Source organism: Eumetopias jubatus, unplaced genomic scaffold (genome assembly GCF_037043125.1).
Source record: "Eumetopias jubatus isolate StellerSeaLion01/CBP00866 unplaced genomic scaffold, mEumJub1_p1.0 scaffold_14, whole genome shotgun sequence".
NCBI lineage: Eukaryota > Metazoa > Chordata > Mammalia > Carnivora > Otariidae > Eumetopias > Eumetopias jubatus.
The window spans coordinates 45,609,013-45,625,940 of NW_028274820.1; the positions used below are offsets into that span (position 1 = coordinate 45,609,013).

At 34.1% G+C, this 16,928-nt stretch overlaps 1 protein-coding gene across 3 annotated transcripts in view; it reads left to right on the plus strand.

Moving 5' to 3' along the window:
* PHF14 (PHD finger protein 14) overlaps nucleotides 1-16,928 on the plus strand; it is a 199,429-nt gene that overhangs the window by 156,022 nt on the left and 26,479 nt on the right. The window contains exon 19 of one of the 3 annotated variants that reach the window (XR_015766710.1): nucleotides 9,563-9,644. The exons of the other annotated variants lie outside the window; for them this stretch is intronic. The gene's annotated coding sequence lies outside the window, so the exon portion shown is untranslated. The remainder of the gene's footprint in view (nucleotides 1-9,562; nucleotides 9,645-16,928) is intronic. 3 annotated transcript variants of the gene reach the window in all.

Here is a 16,928-nt window from a genome sequence, read left to right on the forward strand (position 1 = left end):
ATAAATTCACCAAATTTTAGTTGGCCATTTCCACTATCTAGTAGTCTACTGAGGAAAAACTAAAAAAAATTACAGTAGCAACTTCTAACAGGAAGGAGGAGCAAGTGAGTTTTGGGTGAAGATGTAAAATGGTGTAATCACTTGGAACGCAGAATAAGTTCTGGTGATCTAATGAACAGCATTGTAACATAGTTAACAATACTGTATTATATACTTGAAAGTTGCTAAGAAAGTAGATCTTAAGTGTTTTCATCACAAAAAAAGAGATGGTAATTATGTGATGTGATGGGGATGTGTTAACTAACACAGTAGTGGTAATCATTTTGCAGTATATGTGTATCAGATCAACACGTTGCACACCTTAAAATGTACACAGTGTTATATGTCAATTATATCTCAATAAAGTTGGGGAAAAAAACAAAAAAGAATTACTACAAAGTTTAAATAGCAATTTATCTAAGTAGGAGAATTCTTATCAACTTGATCTCCAAGTGAAATATTGTTCTGGACATATGCTTAAATATGCTATAATTGAGGTGTCAGACTTTGAGTTTTCTTTAACTTTAAAGCTAGAGAGTAATAATTCAAAATAGCAGTTTTTAATATAATTAACATCCTTCATATAAAATCTTGCTTTAAAAAAATGTATGCTTGTCTTTTTATTTTTTAATTTTCTCTGACTCAGCTTTTCTGGAGAAAATTGGAATCAGAAAAGAAATTACATACATTGTGGTTTTTTTTAATTTCTTACAAATTACATGGTCATTATAGAATATTTGGAAAATTTTAAAAAACATAAAGAAAAATCTTTAGAATTACCTACAGGGGCACCTGGGTGGCTCAGTTGTTAAGCATCTGCCTTCGGCTCAGGTTATGACCCCAGGGTCCTGGGATCGAGCCCCGGGAATCAGACTTCCTGCTCAGTGCGGAGTCTGCTTCTCCCTCTCCACCCCCCACTTGTGCTCTCTCTCTTAAATAAATAAATAAAATCTTGAAAATTACCTGCAATTATAGTACCTATAGGCATCACATTTCTGCTCACATTTCAGTAGTATATCCTACCACAACCTATTCTTTAAAAATTCAATCATATTATATATTCTGTCATATAATGGGTTTTTTTAAAATGTAACGGTGTATGTGACCATTTTCCATGATGTTAGATACTTTTTTCTAACCAGATTTTTTTTAACCAGATTTTTTAGTACTGTATATTTCTTTGCACAGATATACTCTTGGGGTAATTTCTGGATCAAAACACTGAGCATCTTTAATATAAGAAAGTATAATTTTAGAAATAATAATAGCAGTTAACATTTATTGAGTACCTCTACATGCCTAGCATTATTTAAGCACATAAAACATATCATCTCATTTACTCCTCACCACAGTCTTTAAGGTAGTTACTGTTTTTATCTCCTTTGTGTGGGGAAAAAAGTGAGGTTCAGAGAAGGATTACACATCCAAGTGGTATAACCGTGATTCAGACCCTGATCTGCCTGATTCTGGAGTCTGTGTTTTAGAAACTTGCTTTCCTATATTGAAATAGGTATTTTCTATTCCTTGTTGCATGTGATTCTCAAATTAGATTTTGTCCTGAAGTCATTGTAAATTTTCATAATGTAGAAACTCAGATAATTTTGTGTTATAAATAAACACCACTGTAATAGGAAAAGGAAAAATACCTTTATTATTAAGTAGGATCTGTTTTGGTGTTTTCTAGTGAATAGCAGAATGAATAAAGCCTAGAGGTAATTCTTAAAACAGATGAATTAATTAAAGATGGTCCTACTGTAAGGTGTAGAATATAGACTGTAACTTCTCAAGGCCCTTTCTTCATAATAAGTGAACGAAATGATTACCTTTGTTAAGGGAGTTACCACTTCACAATATGGATGATTTATATAGACCCAGCAGAATCTAATCTATTGTACTTGGAGGGAGGTGAGGGAAAGGGATCTAAAAGTGAATTTTTTCATTAGGCACCTAAGTACTATATTTTTGCTGAATCAAATATCGTATCTTAATATTTGTCATTGTGAAGTTTGAAAATCTGTACTATGAAAAGAAAGTAAAAGCAGCCACATTTAGTTTCTTTGCAAAGATAGTTTAAGAATGTTAGGATTTGTGCAGTGTCAGCCACTTTGTGTACAAACTGGAAGGTTTTATATATTTTTTTTAAAATATCAGCATTCTTTTACAGAAAAAATTCCTCTTATTCAAAAACAATACCTTATAAGTGGATCAAATACTAATTATAATGCAATTTAGACTCATTTGGATTCTTTGTTAATTTTTTTGTCAGCTAGAGAGTATGAAATTATTACCTAATTTATAGTTAAAAAATATCTCCCACCCCCCCACTTGGCAGATAAAGATCCATATGTGTAATTGTGTTGTTCTGCTGTATTTCTACCTGTGACCTAGCACAGCCATCTATGTTCTTTTGTGATTTCAGACTTCTACAAGTTTTTTTTTTGCATTAATATATTGTTCTCTTTTTTTCCTCTGAACTATATTCATATGCTAAATTTAAACTCTGGTCACCTAAGATGCAATTTATTTTAATGTTTTCTCTGAAGGTTTCTTAAAGGTTTATGTTGTAGTGTTATATCTTCATGGAAGTTAAGTTGGTTTTTTGTTAAATGTACCTTCGATAATGGCTACAAATGATTATCTGGTTCGCTGGCTTGAAAACTCTTTAAAGTATGCATATAGAGGTTACAATTTTTAAGAATCACTTTGAAAAGTTCAGGCTGCATCAGTGCATTTTTATCAGTTCACTTTTGTGTTCCTAAGGGACTACACTATTTTCTCAACTTTCAAAGACATTACATTATATATAGTATAGTGTAAATTCTGTTTCTAGATCAGATTTCTAGATTAACATTACCAGATATTTGTGAATCAGTTTCCAAAGCACAGATAGATAGCTTAAAGCAAGTCATGAATATAAGGTATTTCAGCATTATTCCCTTTTTTTAATGCAGCCGTTTCAACATATATCCCACAAAACAAAAATCATTACTTAATAATTCAGTTTAAAATGTATTCTAGTATCCAGTCATTAAATTTACTTATCACTTATTTTTCCTTACTTCAATTCATTTTAGGATTGTGAATGAAATAGGTATTTTCAGAAAACATTCTCCTCTTTTTTTTAAAAGATTTTATTTATTTATTTTTTTTTTTAAGATTTTATTTATTTATTCATGAGAGACAGAGGGGTGGGGGAGAGAGAGAGAGAGAGAAGCAGAGGGAGAAGCAGGCTCCCAAGGAGCAGGGAGCCCGACGCGGGACTCAATCCCAGGACCCTGGGATCATGACCTGAGCCGAAGGCAGACGCCCAACCATCTGAGCCACCCAGGCGCCCAAACATACTCCTCTTTTACAAGAAGGTGAAGTGCTGTATAACTTAGACACTATCTTTTGTTTATCTTTTTCCCTGTGACATTTAATGACAACGTGGAAGCTTTAACCTGTTTGCAGCATAATGACTATATTAAGTACCATTTTATTCCCCCCCCCTTTTTTTTTGAGTGCTCGCAGGTCTACTACTCATGAGTCTAATTTTTGCAGTGAGGTAAACTTTATGATTTAGCTGTTCCAAAATGCCCCAGTTTTTTCTCCCCTACTCTTTCTTCCATCCTCATTTTCCCCCTAAGGTATAATGAATACTCTATGTATTTGTGGTCTTTTATCAGTAAAAACTTTCCCTAGGATAGGAACCTCTCTAATAGGATCAAATATAGTTAGTTGCTTTTTAAATTAATATTATTATTTTTTACTCATAGCAATTTGAAAAAAAAAAATCCTACAGTCTGCAATTGACACCTTTAAATAAAAACTCTTCAAATTAATTTTAAGTAAAGAGTATATAAGACAATAGAAGTGGTCTTACCTGTTCTCCATATTAAATGCTTTAAAGACTATCCAGATTCCTATTTTTAAAATACTAGTCTTTCATTTTTATTCAGACATAAATAAATTTTGTTCTTGAATTTAAGACAAGGTACAAACAGGGACACCTGGGTGCGTCAGTCAGTTCGGCTGCTGCTGTCGGCTCAGGTCATGATCCCAGGGTCCTAGGATCGAGACCTGCATTGGGCTCCTTGCTCAGCAGGAGCCTGTTTCTCCCTCTGCCTGCCGCTTCCCCTGCTTGTGCTCTCTCTTGGTCTCTGACAAATAAATAAATAAAAGTCTTTAAAAAATTTAAGACAAGACACAAACAGAAAGCAACTTAATTCTTTCTTCCTAGTGCCTTTAAACAAGCTGTGTTGGATCTTCTTTTCTCTAGTGACTCTAGGACATACCTCATGGCGTTTCCAGTCTCCTTAAGGTATTAATGGTCTTTTTTTTAATATAAAAAATTCAGTCTAGTTTAATATCAAGGCTTCATCCTCTCAACAAGTTCAAAGCTTCTCCTCTCCCCAGCCAAGGTCTGCTTCAAACTGGAAAAGCTATAGTTTGATGGGGGCCATACTGGACTTTGATTCTTTTCCCTGCTTTCTTTTGTGGGTTTTTGGTGATCTCTCATTGTTATGGCTTGTCTACCTGCAGTTCCTTTGATGTGAGTGAGAGATGGTGCCTTCTCCTTACTTACAACTCATTTTTAGAACTTAAGTTCTTTTTGTTTCCTCTTTCCTTGGTATCACCTTATTCCCACCAGGCTGTCCTCTGGCTAAATCCCTTCCTAGATAACCAGAATCTGGCTCTCTTTCACATCTCATTATCATTCCTAAGATAAGCGCATACACACACACCCCTGCCCTGCAGGCTCAGAAAAGCAGTCATTCCATGTGTGGCCCTGATCTTTTTTCTCCGCTGCTCTGCCACTACGGCAAGACAGACATGCGTCACCATTCAGTCTCTGTGACCCTCAGACTCCTGGGGGCAAACTCTCTGAGTATGTTTTCAGAAAATCCCTCTCATACATGGGAAACTGCTCCTTCTAAAGAAATCCCTGCTCTCTCGTCTCGCCTGTGCTGTCTTCAGGCTTCTGTGATGAGTTGCCAGACCAGTGTTTATGTGTATGAGACTTGGACGTAAGTATTAAATATTTTATCAGTGCATATCTTTACAAAAATGAAATTTCAAACTGTTTATGATAGAGAAAATTTCACCCATCCCATGAATCCTTTAATGTATGTCAAATACCCTGTCACCATGACTCAAATCATGATCTTTTTCTTAGTTTTTCTACTTCATTCTTCTAGTTCCTCAACTTCAAGACCCCTAGGCCCTTATCTTCCTTCTGATTTTATTCGTCTTCCCCTTACTAAACTATTTTTTTGGCACTTAGTATTACACTTTCAAAAAAACATTAGAGCCAGGGTACCTGGGTGGCTCAGTTGTTAAGTGTCTGCCTTTGGCTCAGGTCATGATCCCAGGGTCCTGGGATCGAGCCCCACATCAGGCTCCCTGCTCAATGGGAAGCCTGCTTCTCCCTCTCCCACTCCCCCTGCTGTGTTTCCTCTCTCGCTGTGTCTCTCTCTGTGTCAAATAAATAAAATCTTAAAAAAAAAAAAAGTTAGAGCCCTCTATTATAATTCCCCAGCTTTCTCTGGATCCATTGTACTGTTTCATCGTAACTGATTTTTGTTTGTTTGCTTTTGTTTTTTTTTTCTGGCCAGAAATAACTGGAGGAATTTATGAACTTAGGTTCACATATGAGCTCCTTATCAAATTTCTTATACAGCTATATCAAATCTTTGCCACATATCTCAAGTCTCAGTTTTATGTCCAGCACCTCATTTTTTTAAGATGACTCTGTCTCTTAACATCATTGAGGAAAAGGGCCCATATCCCCGTCGTATCTCCTCTCAACCTGACATAGTCCTTCATACTTTTCCTAACTCAAACTTGGTTACTTTCCCTACCTTAGTCTCTTACTTCCTGTCTCCAAAGGGGAGAAAATGTTTACTTTTGTTCTTTATTCCCCAAATCACCTTTCTCTTCAGAATCTAGGTTTCTGTTCTCATTAAGTCATTCTGCAATCTTTTCCAAATCACTCTTTTTGAAAGACCATTTTTCACATGTCTTTCTAGGTTAGAAAACTCCAGGAAGGAGTTCTCTGTTGTCCATACTGTAGGACAGACATGAGGGTTTCATCCCTGACTTCCGGGCCATCTGTAATCTGCCTCCATACTAATACAATACTCCAAATGGCTCTGTCTCCCTCTCTCCCTCTTCCCTTCCTGCTTCACTCCTCTCTCTCTAAGTATGAGTGTATTTTTTAAATTAATTGTTCAGCTTAAGTTCCAGTTTTTCTATAATCTTTAGGACGAGACTGAATTTCTTTTTCATTTCTTTGCTAGACTGTTCATTTGGTATTTAATAGATGTTTCTTTGTATTCTTATTCATCTTTTTATGTCTAAGTTCTTTTTACCAGCTAGATTACAAACATGTATGGCAGAGAGTATTTCTTTCCTACTTTCTTGAAGACAAGGAGTCTCAGCGTTATATATAATTTTTTCTAAGATAGATTTAAAATTGCTTCTAGTAGTTCTTCACTGCTAGCTTATTTCCTATTAGTTATTAAAATTATTTTTTAAAGTTTTATTTTGCTGAATGGCAGTAGAAGTAGTGCAGGGTCTACTTTTTGCCCTAGATGCCCAAGGCTATTTGTTGAAAAAACAAATGATGTCTGAAACATAAATTTCTTCCAGCCATGACCCAGATATGCATAAAAGACCTAGAGTAAGAGACATAAGAAAATATCTTCAGCAAATTTTTTAAAATAATACCTTTTCTTAGGAATAGTTGCTATTCCTGTCTAGTTCCCTCAGCATTTCTGTTAACATTTATGAGTACCTGTTGATTATTTGTAGTATATTTCTTTGGAATAGAGATACAGTTTTAAATTAAAAAGAAATTGTTTCCTCCAGAATGAAGAACACCAGGGTTGTCTAAGAGGGTAAAACTAATTTGAAAGAAAATGTCCATTTCATATTTTTTGTACATAAATTAAGAAGAAATACTTACACTGGTATTTTCTTTCTCTTGATGGCCCTACCAATATGTCTGCAACAATAACCTGATTTTATTGAATGAAAATCTGTATCATACTCAAAAGATATGCTACACACTGTGCTAGGTGCTTGAGATATACTAAGATAATCAGACATTGGGCTGCCTGGGTGGCTCCGTCTGCCTTAAGCTCAGATCATGATTTGAGAGTCCTGGGATGGAGCCCCATGTCAGGCTCCCTGGAGGTCTGCTTCTCTTTTTTCCCTCTGCCTTCCCCCCCGCCCCCCCCCCCGCCACCACACCTTGTGCTCTCTTGCTCATTCTCACCCTCTCGCTCACTCTTGCTCATGCTCTCTCTCAAATAAATAAAATCTTTGAAAAAGAAATCAGACATGAATCTGGCCCTTAAAAAACTTAATGTTCTGGGGCGCCTGGGTGGCTCAGTAGTTAAACATCTGCCTTCGGCTCAGGTCATGACACGGGGTCCTGGGATCGAGCCCCACACTGGGCTCCCTGCTCAGTGGGAAGCCTGCTTCTCCCTCTCCCACTCCCCCCTGCTTATGTTCCCTCTCTCGTTGTCTCTCCCTCTCTGTCAAATAAATAAATAAAAAATCTTAAAAAAAACAACAACATGCTATTAGGATAGATAAGACATGTATGCATATAATCATAATACAAGATTGAAAGTGTTAAATGCCATTAGAAGGTATAGAGAAGTTACTCTGGGAATTTAGAGACTAAGAACATTAGTTTACTTTCAGCTCCAAAAATCAAAAAGAAATTGGTGGATAATACATCATTTGAATGGAATTATGAAAACTAAGTAGGATTTGATAAGAATATAAGTGAGGCTAGGCTAAGTTATGCAACATACACCCCCAAATCCCAAATTTTTAGCGGATTAATACAAGTTGAACTCTCATACAAGTAACATGTCATTACAGATTGGCAGAGCTACTTTGCACATCATAGTAACTTGGGGACCCAAGCTAATCATAGTTTTATTTTAACATATATGGTCCTTGGCACTGTAGCAGGAAATATGGCAAATTGCAGAATGGCTTTTGGAAGCTGACACATATCATTTCAGTTTACCTTCCACAAATTACATAAACCTACCTTTAAGAAGCCAGGGAAATATAATGCTACCATGTGCTATCACACTTCAAAGGCCTTTCTGGTATTTGAAGCAGCATAGGGGAATCCTTGGAGAGAAAAAGTGTGTGTACGATTTCTATGGAGGAAACTGCATAATAGTTTGAAAAGTCATGTAACAGTTGCTAATATGTTTTTGAATTTTTTTGTTTTAAATAATTTTTTTCGGAGCAGTTTTAGGTTTTACAGAAAAACTCAGTGGCAAGTATAGAGAGTTCCCATATGCCCCCTCATTCCTGCCCTGTTATTAACATCTTGCATTAATGTGGTACATTTGTTAACCTCAGGTTCACATTAGGGTTACACAGCTAGTTAATGGCAGAGTTATGACCAGGTTAGTGCTAGTTGCTGTTAATCTATCACTGAGCACTTCAGAAATTATCATATGTTGTCATTAAGTCTGTTCAGTGATTAAAAATAAGTTTAGTGCTAAAATGTATATACCTAAATTTGCAAAAACATAAGTCAACTCAAACTGTAACAATATACAGTGAATGATTAGGGAGAAAAACACAAGTCCTTTTTAAGTAAGCTTTGTCAAAAGACTAATTCTTGCATTATATGAACACTTGCACATAATTATCTTGATTTCTTTGTGTATTGGCCCTAGAACCCACCTCTTTCTTCACTTTCTTCACATAACCTTCTAAGGCCTGTAAACTTGATTTTATTCTGTCATCAGTGTCCCTCATTACTTCTTCTGGCACAGTGTTTCCTGAGAAATTAGTCTCTTAGATGTTCTCAGTGTTCCTGTAATCTTAGTCAAATAGTCTGCTTCAAGAACAGACTCAAAATCATATTGTCTAGGTAAGTGTATAAATTTGGATATGTGACTTAATATCTCTGCCTCATTTCCTCATTTTAAAATGGAGACAATAATAATACCTACTCATCAGGGCTTTTGGGGGCTATTTTATCTGTGTTTTAGAGTCTGATAACAATGTCAGTGAGCCTGACCAGTACCTGATTCACTCTTGCATTTAGTTGCATGTGCACAAGAAAAAGAAAAGAAATGGTTTTCACTACGATAAAGATGAAATATATATATTTTCATATGTATATATGAAATATATATATTTTCTTAGATGTTCTCAGTGTTCTGTGTTCTTCATCTTAAAGATGAAATATATATTTTTTCATATATATATATGAAATATATATATTTCTATTTCCAAAACACTGAGAGTAGCACATCCCTTGTTTTCATTTGAGGACCATCTAAAATTATTTTAATAGAATGTTGGCTATAACTATAATTTTTAAAATACTCCATAAAAATTTAAGTTTAAGCAAGTGTTAATATTTTGTATATTTTTCATGGTAAAGAAATGTCTTTTTTTCCATTTCAAGTCCAACTTTGTTAAGGAGCACAATTTCCTGCATTGGTAATGTTAAATGTAACTTTAGCTTTCAATTCATTGCTGTGGTTGTTTCCAGAGCCTGCTGTAAGAGATAAACCCATTGCAAATGAAGACAGCATTCATTTTCTTCCACCTCAGGCCACACAGAATTGATTGAGGTAATAAAATGACAGCAACTTGTAATATACTGAAGGCTCTTTAATTCGAAAACGAGTTCTAACCTGATTCAGAGCTTGTTTAAAGCTAATTTATAGCTTGCATAATTTTTAGCTAGCCAACCAGGGTAAAGGATGATATTTGAAAACTAATAAAGAATTAACTTATGATACATTCACACTTGTTTTGTTAAAGTCAACTGGTATTAAAAAACATAGGTGGGAGCAGAATGGCAGAAATAATAATTGGTAAGCTTTGCCTCACATAAGTAGCATTGTTGACAACGGTTTAAATTTTTCATCATCTCATTTCAGACCTAACTTCTTGTCCTGTGTTCGTAAACTCAGTTCTATTTGTATTTCTTGTATTTTAAGGTCCTTCATTTTTCATCACATCTATATTAAGGTTAGTGAGAGGCTGGGTACAGTTGGCAGCGGCTGTGACTGCCACAAGTACAAATGTACTGTAGGCCGTGGTGACAGTGCTGCTGCTAACTAGTTCTGTCAGCATTTAATCTTTTTTAAGTTGGAAGCTGAAAGGAATTAGAACTCTTCAGTTTTATTTGGGCTCAAAAAGAATCCATAGGCTTTTGGCCTTTGTGGGCTGTTTTTCTCTCTTTATTTGAACATTTTTTGACCCACAAATAATATAACTACCATAGTAAAGTATTTTGTACTATGAATGAGGCCAGATTTTCAGAAATTTCATGTCAGCATTCATGAGTAAAAATGGATTACATTTTTCTTTTTTATATTTAAATCCTTTGCATGGTAATAACTTTTACCCTTTTAAAAAAAAAGGACATGGAGGATGAGCATGTCTTTTGTCATATGCTATTATTATAGGATCCTAGAAAATGATGAAAAATTTTTTTAAGATTTATTAGAGAGAGCAAGAGAGAGCATGAACAGGGGGAGGGGCAGGTGGAGAGGGAGAAACAGACTCCTTGCTGAGCAGGGAGCCTGACTCGGTACTCCATCTCAGGACCCTGGGATCATGACCTGAGCTGAAGGCAGACCCGTAACTGACTGAGCCACCCAGGCGCCCCAAAATGATGAAACTTTGAGAAGAGCATTTACCATCCTTAACCGTGTATCACACTTGTACATTGCAAATGTTTTGGCTATCTAAGCTTAAAATGTCAGTAAATGTATATGAACATAGGTTTAGATATATGAGACTGTACTCTCATATTCTGTGGTTTCTTCAGTGAAGCTTGTCTAGATAACTTGTATTAAGACAAAGATTGTGGTTAATCTAATTCTGCCCATAATAAACATGGCCATAATTATTTTAATTACTCTTTTGAAAATTATAAAGCAGTATGTGCTTATTATAGAATAATATATAAAGATGAAAATAAAAATCATTCAGGGAATAACCATTGCTTGCATTTTGTTATTTTTTCTATGTGTATTTTTAAAAATCTTAATATGACATATGCCATGCATTCTCAGTAGGGGCAATGTTGCTCCAAGGGGGCAAAAATTGGTTCTCACAGGAGTAAGAAAGAGGGTTTGTGACCCTCCACTGTTCAACCTTTTCTGATAAAATCTTACTCTTAATATTTAATTTCTTTCAGGTTTTCTTGGGTATCACACAAGTAGTACTGTCGTTAAGATTCATGAAAAAATATACAAAATGTATAATGATCACTAATACAAAACAATGAAACAGATGGTTATGATCACATGACATTCCATCAGTTGCTTGATCTTGAAGTTATTTCACACAAAGTGGCTACATGTGCCTGTTGGCTGCTATTGGCTGTCTTGTGGATGTTGTTTATGCTTGATCTTCAGTGCTTTTGTGTATAACAGGCTTTGAGAATGAATAGATTATCTAATATTACAAAAATTATTTAATCCATCATTAATTATATCAGTTGCTGAAATGAGAACATACTAACAATATATGAATGATTATTTAGCAGCTAGTTATTTTCTCTTATCAAGTGAAACCTAAAGTTCACTAAAATTTTAAGACCTACTTAATTTTTTTGGTTACTTTTGCTGGAAATATAATAGTTTGAATGACTTAAGACTTGATTTTACATTGTTACATGTAAAAGAATTTTCTTACATGTTTATATGTAACAACATTTTAATTTTTAAATCTTGTAATGTTTTATAAAGTATAGTTGACACAATGTTACATTAGTTTCAGGTGTACAACATCATGATTTGACAAGAGTATGCATATGTTTTGCTCATCACAAGTGTAGCTGCATCTGGCACCATACAATGCTATTGCAGTACCATTGACTATTCCTTATGTTGTGCCTTTTGTCCCCGTGACTTATTCATTCCATAACTGAGAGCCTGTTATCTCCCAATCCCCTTCATCCATTTTGCCCATTATCCCACTCCCCTCCCATCTGGCAACCATCAGTTTATTCTCTGTATTTATAGGTCTGGTTCTGCTTATTGTTTGTTTATGCATTTGTATTTTTTTTAAATTCCACATATAAGTGAAATTTATGGTATTTGTCTTTCTAGGTCTGACTTGTTTCACTAAGCATAGTATTCTGTAGGTCTGTCCATGTTGTCACAAATGACAAGATCTCATACTTTTCATACTTTTTTTTTAATATTCCCTTGTGTGTGTATATCATATCTTCCTTATCCATTCATCTGTTGATGGACACCTAGGTTGCTTCCATATTTTCACTATTGTAAACGATGCAGTAAACACAGGGGTACATATGTCTTTTTGAATCAGTGTTTTTGTTTTTTTTTTCCTTTGGGTAAATTAAAAAAAGTCTATTTTTAGTTTTTTGAGGAATCTCCATACTGTTTTTTGTAGTGGCTGTACAGGTTACATTCCCACCAATAATGCATGAGAGTTCCTTTTTCTCCATATATTTGTCAGTGCTTGTCTTTTTTATTTTAGCCATTCTGACAGGTGTAAAGTGATATCTCATTATGGTTTTGATTTCGATGGGATCAGTGATGTTGAGCATCTTTTCATGAATCTGTTGGCTATCTGTAAGTCTTTGGCAAAATGTCTATTCAGGTCCTCTACCCATTTTTTAATAAGATTTTTTTGGCATATAATTTATATAAATAAATTACTCAGCAGTTATAGTTACACAGTTAAGTTACATGTTAATAACTTAATTTTTAACTTCTGTTAAATTACAAAATGATAAAAATTTATATTTAATCATTCATAACCTCGTAGCAGATAAAAAGTTAAGCTCTTTTTAAGCCTAAAGCTTAACTCCTTTTATTATATAAAGTACAGCTAGCTATACATACAGCACATAAACAGATATACAGTATATCTGTGGCATTAAAATTTCATGGGGAGGCAGTTAGGGAAAAAAATTCTAAGAAGACTCTCTGCGGGATACTAATAAAACCGTTGAGAAACACTAGCATAAAGAACTGTTACCCTGCTCCTTCCCTTAATATTATATAGTAATTATTCAGATTATTTTTATGCAAAGCCAGTTTTGTGCCCTGCACACAATGGGTATAATAAATTAAGAAAAAGTAGATTCACTTGTGACATCAGTTATCAGTTTTATTTGAAATTTCATTTGAGATGATAATCCATAAATTCTAGTAATCCACAAATATCCATAAAGTACTAGATCATTTTGTGATTGTTGGAGACAGAATCGTAAATATCTACTTAGAGATTGAAACATCAGTCTTAATAAATCTATAAATTTCAGTAGGATTCCTTTTTATATTGTTTGAAGTCTTTCAAATGATCTGGCCTTTGTATTTACTATAATCCTTCTAGTTTGTATGCGTATTATTCTTTTATATAATTCTAGGGTATGATTTATGACTCTATCATTTACAAACATTAATGCCTTTGTGCTGGCCATTACTGTGCTATGATTAAAAAACTAGTAAGACATTTTGTCTTGATTACTTAAAAATGGGAGCAAGACAGAATTCTTCCTCTAGGATAGGCATGTAAACTGAGGAACTAAGGACTTATCAGTGCTTTAGAAGTTTAAGTAGGAATGCCTGGCTGGCTCAGTCAATAGAGCATACAACTCTTGATCTTGGGATTGAGTTCAAGCCCCATGTTGAATGTAGAGATTACTTAAGTAAATAAGTCTTTAAAAAAAAAAAAACTAACAGTACTGGGTATTTGATATTGTAGAAAGTATAGAAACCATTGTTTTGTGGAGCCAAGCAAGCAAATATTTGGCAGAATGAAGTATGACAATAACAAATGTTTTACCATATAAACTATATATATTACACTCAATACTGTACAGTAGTTTAATTTCTAAAATTCATCTCACATCTGTATTTCCATTAACTATCTTGAGAAAAAAGATTGAGAGACAAGCACTCTAAGACTGAGAATAGTATATTTTTTTATTGTTTTCTTATGTTTATGGCCTGAAGACTTTTTTTTTTATTTTATTCAGCTCCATTCTCATTTGGTTCACAGTCACTAAAATTTAAACTTCTGGACTTGAACCATATAATATAAAAACTTTACTTTTAAAAATTGCACTCCCTTTTAAGTGAATTTGAAGCCATTGTAACAAGTGATTTTGGAACCCAAGTAATGTAACCAAACGCAAACATATGGTTGTTCTATTTTTCTTGTTTTTATAGCTTTGGGAAGATGGTGTTTTTAGAGCAAATATTTTATTTTTTCCCCAGTATGAGTTTTAAAAATCTAATAAAAACAAAGGCCTTGGAGATATTCTTATTACAGAAGTTTCAGGGAGTAGGATTGTCTGCAAAAAAAATTGTTTTCATATATACATTTATATAAGATAAAATTTGTTTTACCAGTGAACAGCTTTTAATATATGTTCTTCCAGTTGCACTGCATTTAACAATAGAAAGGAGCTGGTTTCAAAATAATTTAAAACAAAATTTGTCCCTAGCACAGAACTGATTTATTAAATTTTAAAATAAGTGACCTATTAAGAGAAAACGTTTAAATCTGTTGTTTCTGTTATCAAATATAAGGCATTTATCTGTATTTAACCTTTTAGAATCATTGTGTTTATTTCAATGGATACTCATTTCTTCTACCATTTGGAGGATATTTAATACATGACTTAGTACCATTTGCATATAGGAATATTCATTTTAGAAGTTCTGTTCTCCATTTAAGTAGTTTTACCTATTGACCCAGGTAAGAGAGCATAATCAAGTTAACTAATTGTCACAGTCTCATGAACTTCATATTGACAGGAAATTAAAGACAAATAGAAGGGTGCCTGGGTGGCTCAGTAGGTTGAGCAGCCGGCTCTTGGTTTCAGCTCAGGTCATCACCTTGAGCTGACATCGAGCCCAGTGGTGGGCTCAGTGCAGAGTCTGCTTCAGATTCTCTTTCCTTCTTCCTCCAGCTCGAGTGTGCATGTGCTCTCTCTCTCTCTGTTTCTCTCTTTCAAATAAATCGATAAAGACAAATAGAAATCATCAGCCTTTAGCTTGAAATCAAACTTAAAGAATTTTACAAAGTTGTATTATATTTAAATGAAGAATGTATATATTTTACATTAACCCTGAAGTGTAAGTAATTTAAAAATGTTGAAAGGCAAACGTATGGAACATACCAAGCATTTAGCTTTGTTTCTGAAAGAAATGAAATTACAAAAAATGAAAAATTACAAAACGTAATTAAGGTACCTTAAAAGATACCAAAAGTTACAGAAGGTATACAAAGGTATAGTCAATGTTTCTGGAAATGAGAGTTGAGTAAAATTTTTCATAGGATACGAAGTAATGTACTATTAAAACTAATGTACTAATAATAATGCATCATTATGATCAGCAAGTTCATATAATAATGGCATTGACTTCTGGATTCCTGTCTGGTATGGGGGTGACCTGGCCCCTGAGGCCAGTTATTTGAAGACCCACAATTCTCTACCCATTTCTACATACCATTCTGTACAGATCGCTATATATGTCCCTAAACACATTTTTATACTGATTCTACACATACCTCTGTACACCAATCTTTTTATACCCCTATTTACATCCCTAGAGATGTTCCTACATATTCTACATGTATCCCTACACACTGATCCCCTACAGAGCCATTTCCAAGACCCTTTGTACACACACCCTGTGTATACACATACACACTCAACACTAAAACAAAAAAACTTACCTTCCTTTCCTTAGTATGTATGATATACCCTTATTTTTTCTCTTAAATTTTACTATTAAAACCAAATTTTTCAGAAGTCACTAAACCCACATTTTGTTTAGACTAGAACTGCTGTTCTAGTACGTCCAGACTGATATATAGGTCAGTATATTTTTGCTATGTGTCTAGGCATATGAATACAGATACAGAAGCAAATAAAACTTAGGACGAAGTAATATTTTGCTTACATTCCAAATTTTGTAGACAGTTTTTTTAAGCTTTCATGTTTTGATCTCTCATTGCTCAGCAGTGATTATCTATAGATTTATAATTTTTTTCTCACCATATGATACACAAACTACAAGAATATCTTATGTAGAAATATTTAAAGAAACTAGAAGTTCAAACAAAAAGGTTCAAATGTTAGGATTTAAAGAGCTTTATATCATAGGATTGAAATTTCTATACCTTATGATTAAATGATAGGCTTCATGCCAGTAGAATGGCAGTAGGTTGCAAAGTTTGGCATTATCTGAAATTGTTTTCAACTATTTACCAACATTGAGAAATATTTAATTCCTGGGAAACATCTTTGATGTATGGTCAGTCTTGTCATGAAACTGTCAGGAAGCCGATATGTTTTCTGTTATATTTATTATCTGTGAGGTAATAAATGTCTATTTCTACAAAATTGAAATTAAGTGAAACATGCCTGAGGAGTGTCAGGTTTATGGTCAGTCAGACCTGGATTTGAATATCTACTCCTCCACTTAGTAGTTTTGACACTCTGGGCAAATTCCTTAACCCTTCTGAGTTTCAATGTCATCATCAGTAAACTTACTTAATAGGCATTTCTGAGGATCAAAGAATAGCATATGTAGAATGCCTAGCACAATTCCTGGCCCATTAAATCCTCCATAAATGGTAATATGTATCATTTTGATTATTATTACATACCAAAAGTTATAGTAGGTTGCAAAAGATAATAGTAAATGTTTCTAGAATTGATGAGAGTTGGGTAAAATTTTCTATAGGATATGATGTATTGTACTATTACAATAATCTTTTGTTTATCCTATTTGTGAGCAAAGCCAAGCTATTTTGTTGCATCTGTGTTTGACTTTTCATAACTCAAAGGTAGGAATGCCTAAAAACTTACAGTAGTTCTTTACATAATTGTTACTGTCAGAAAGATTCCT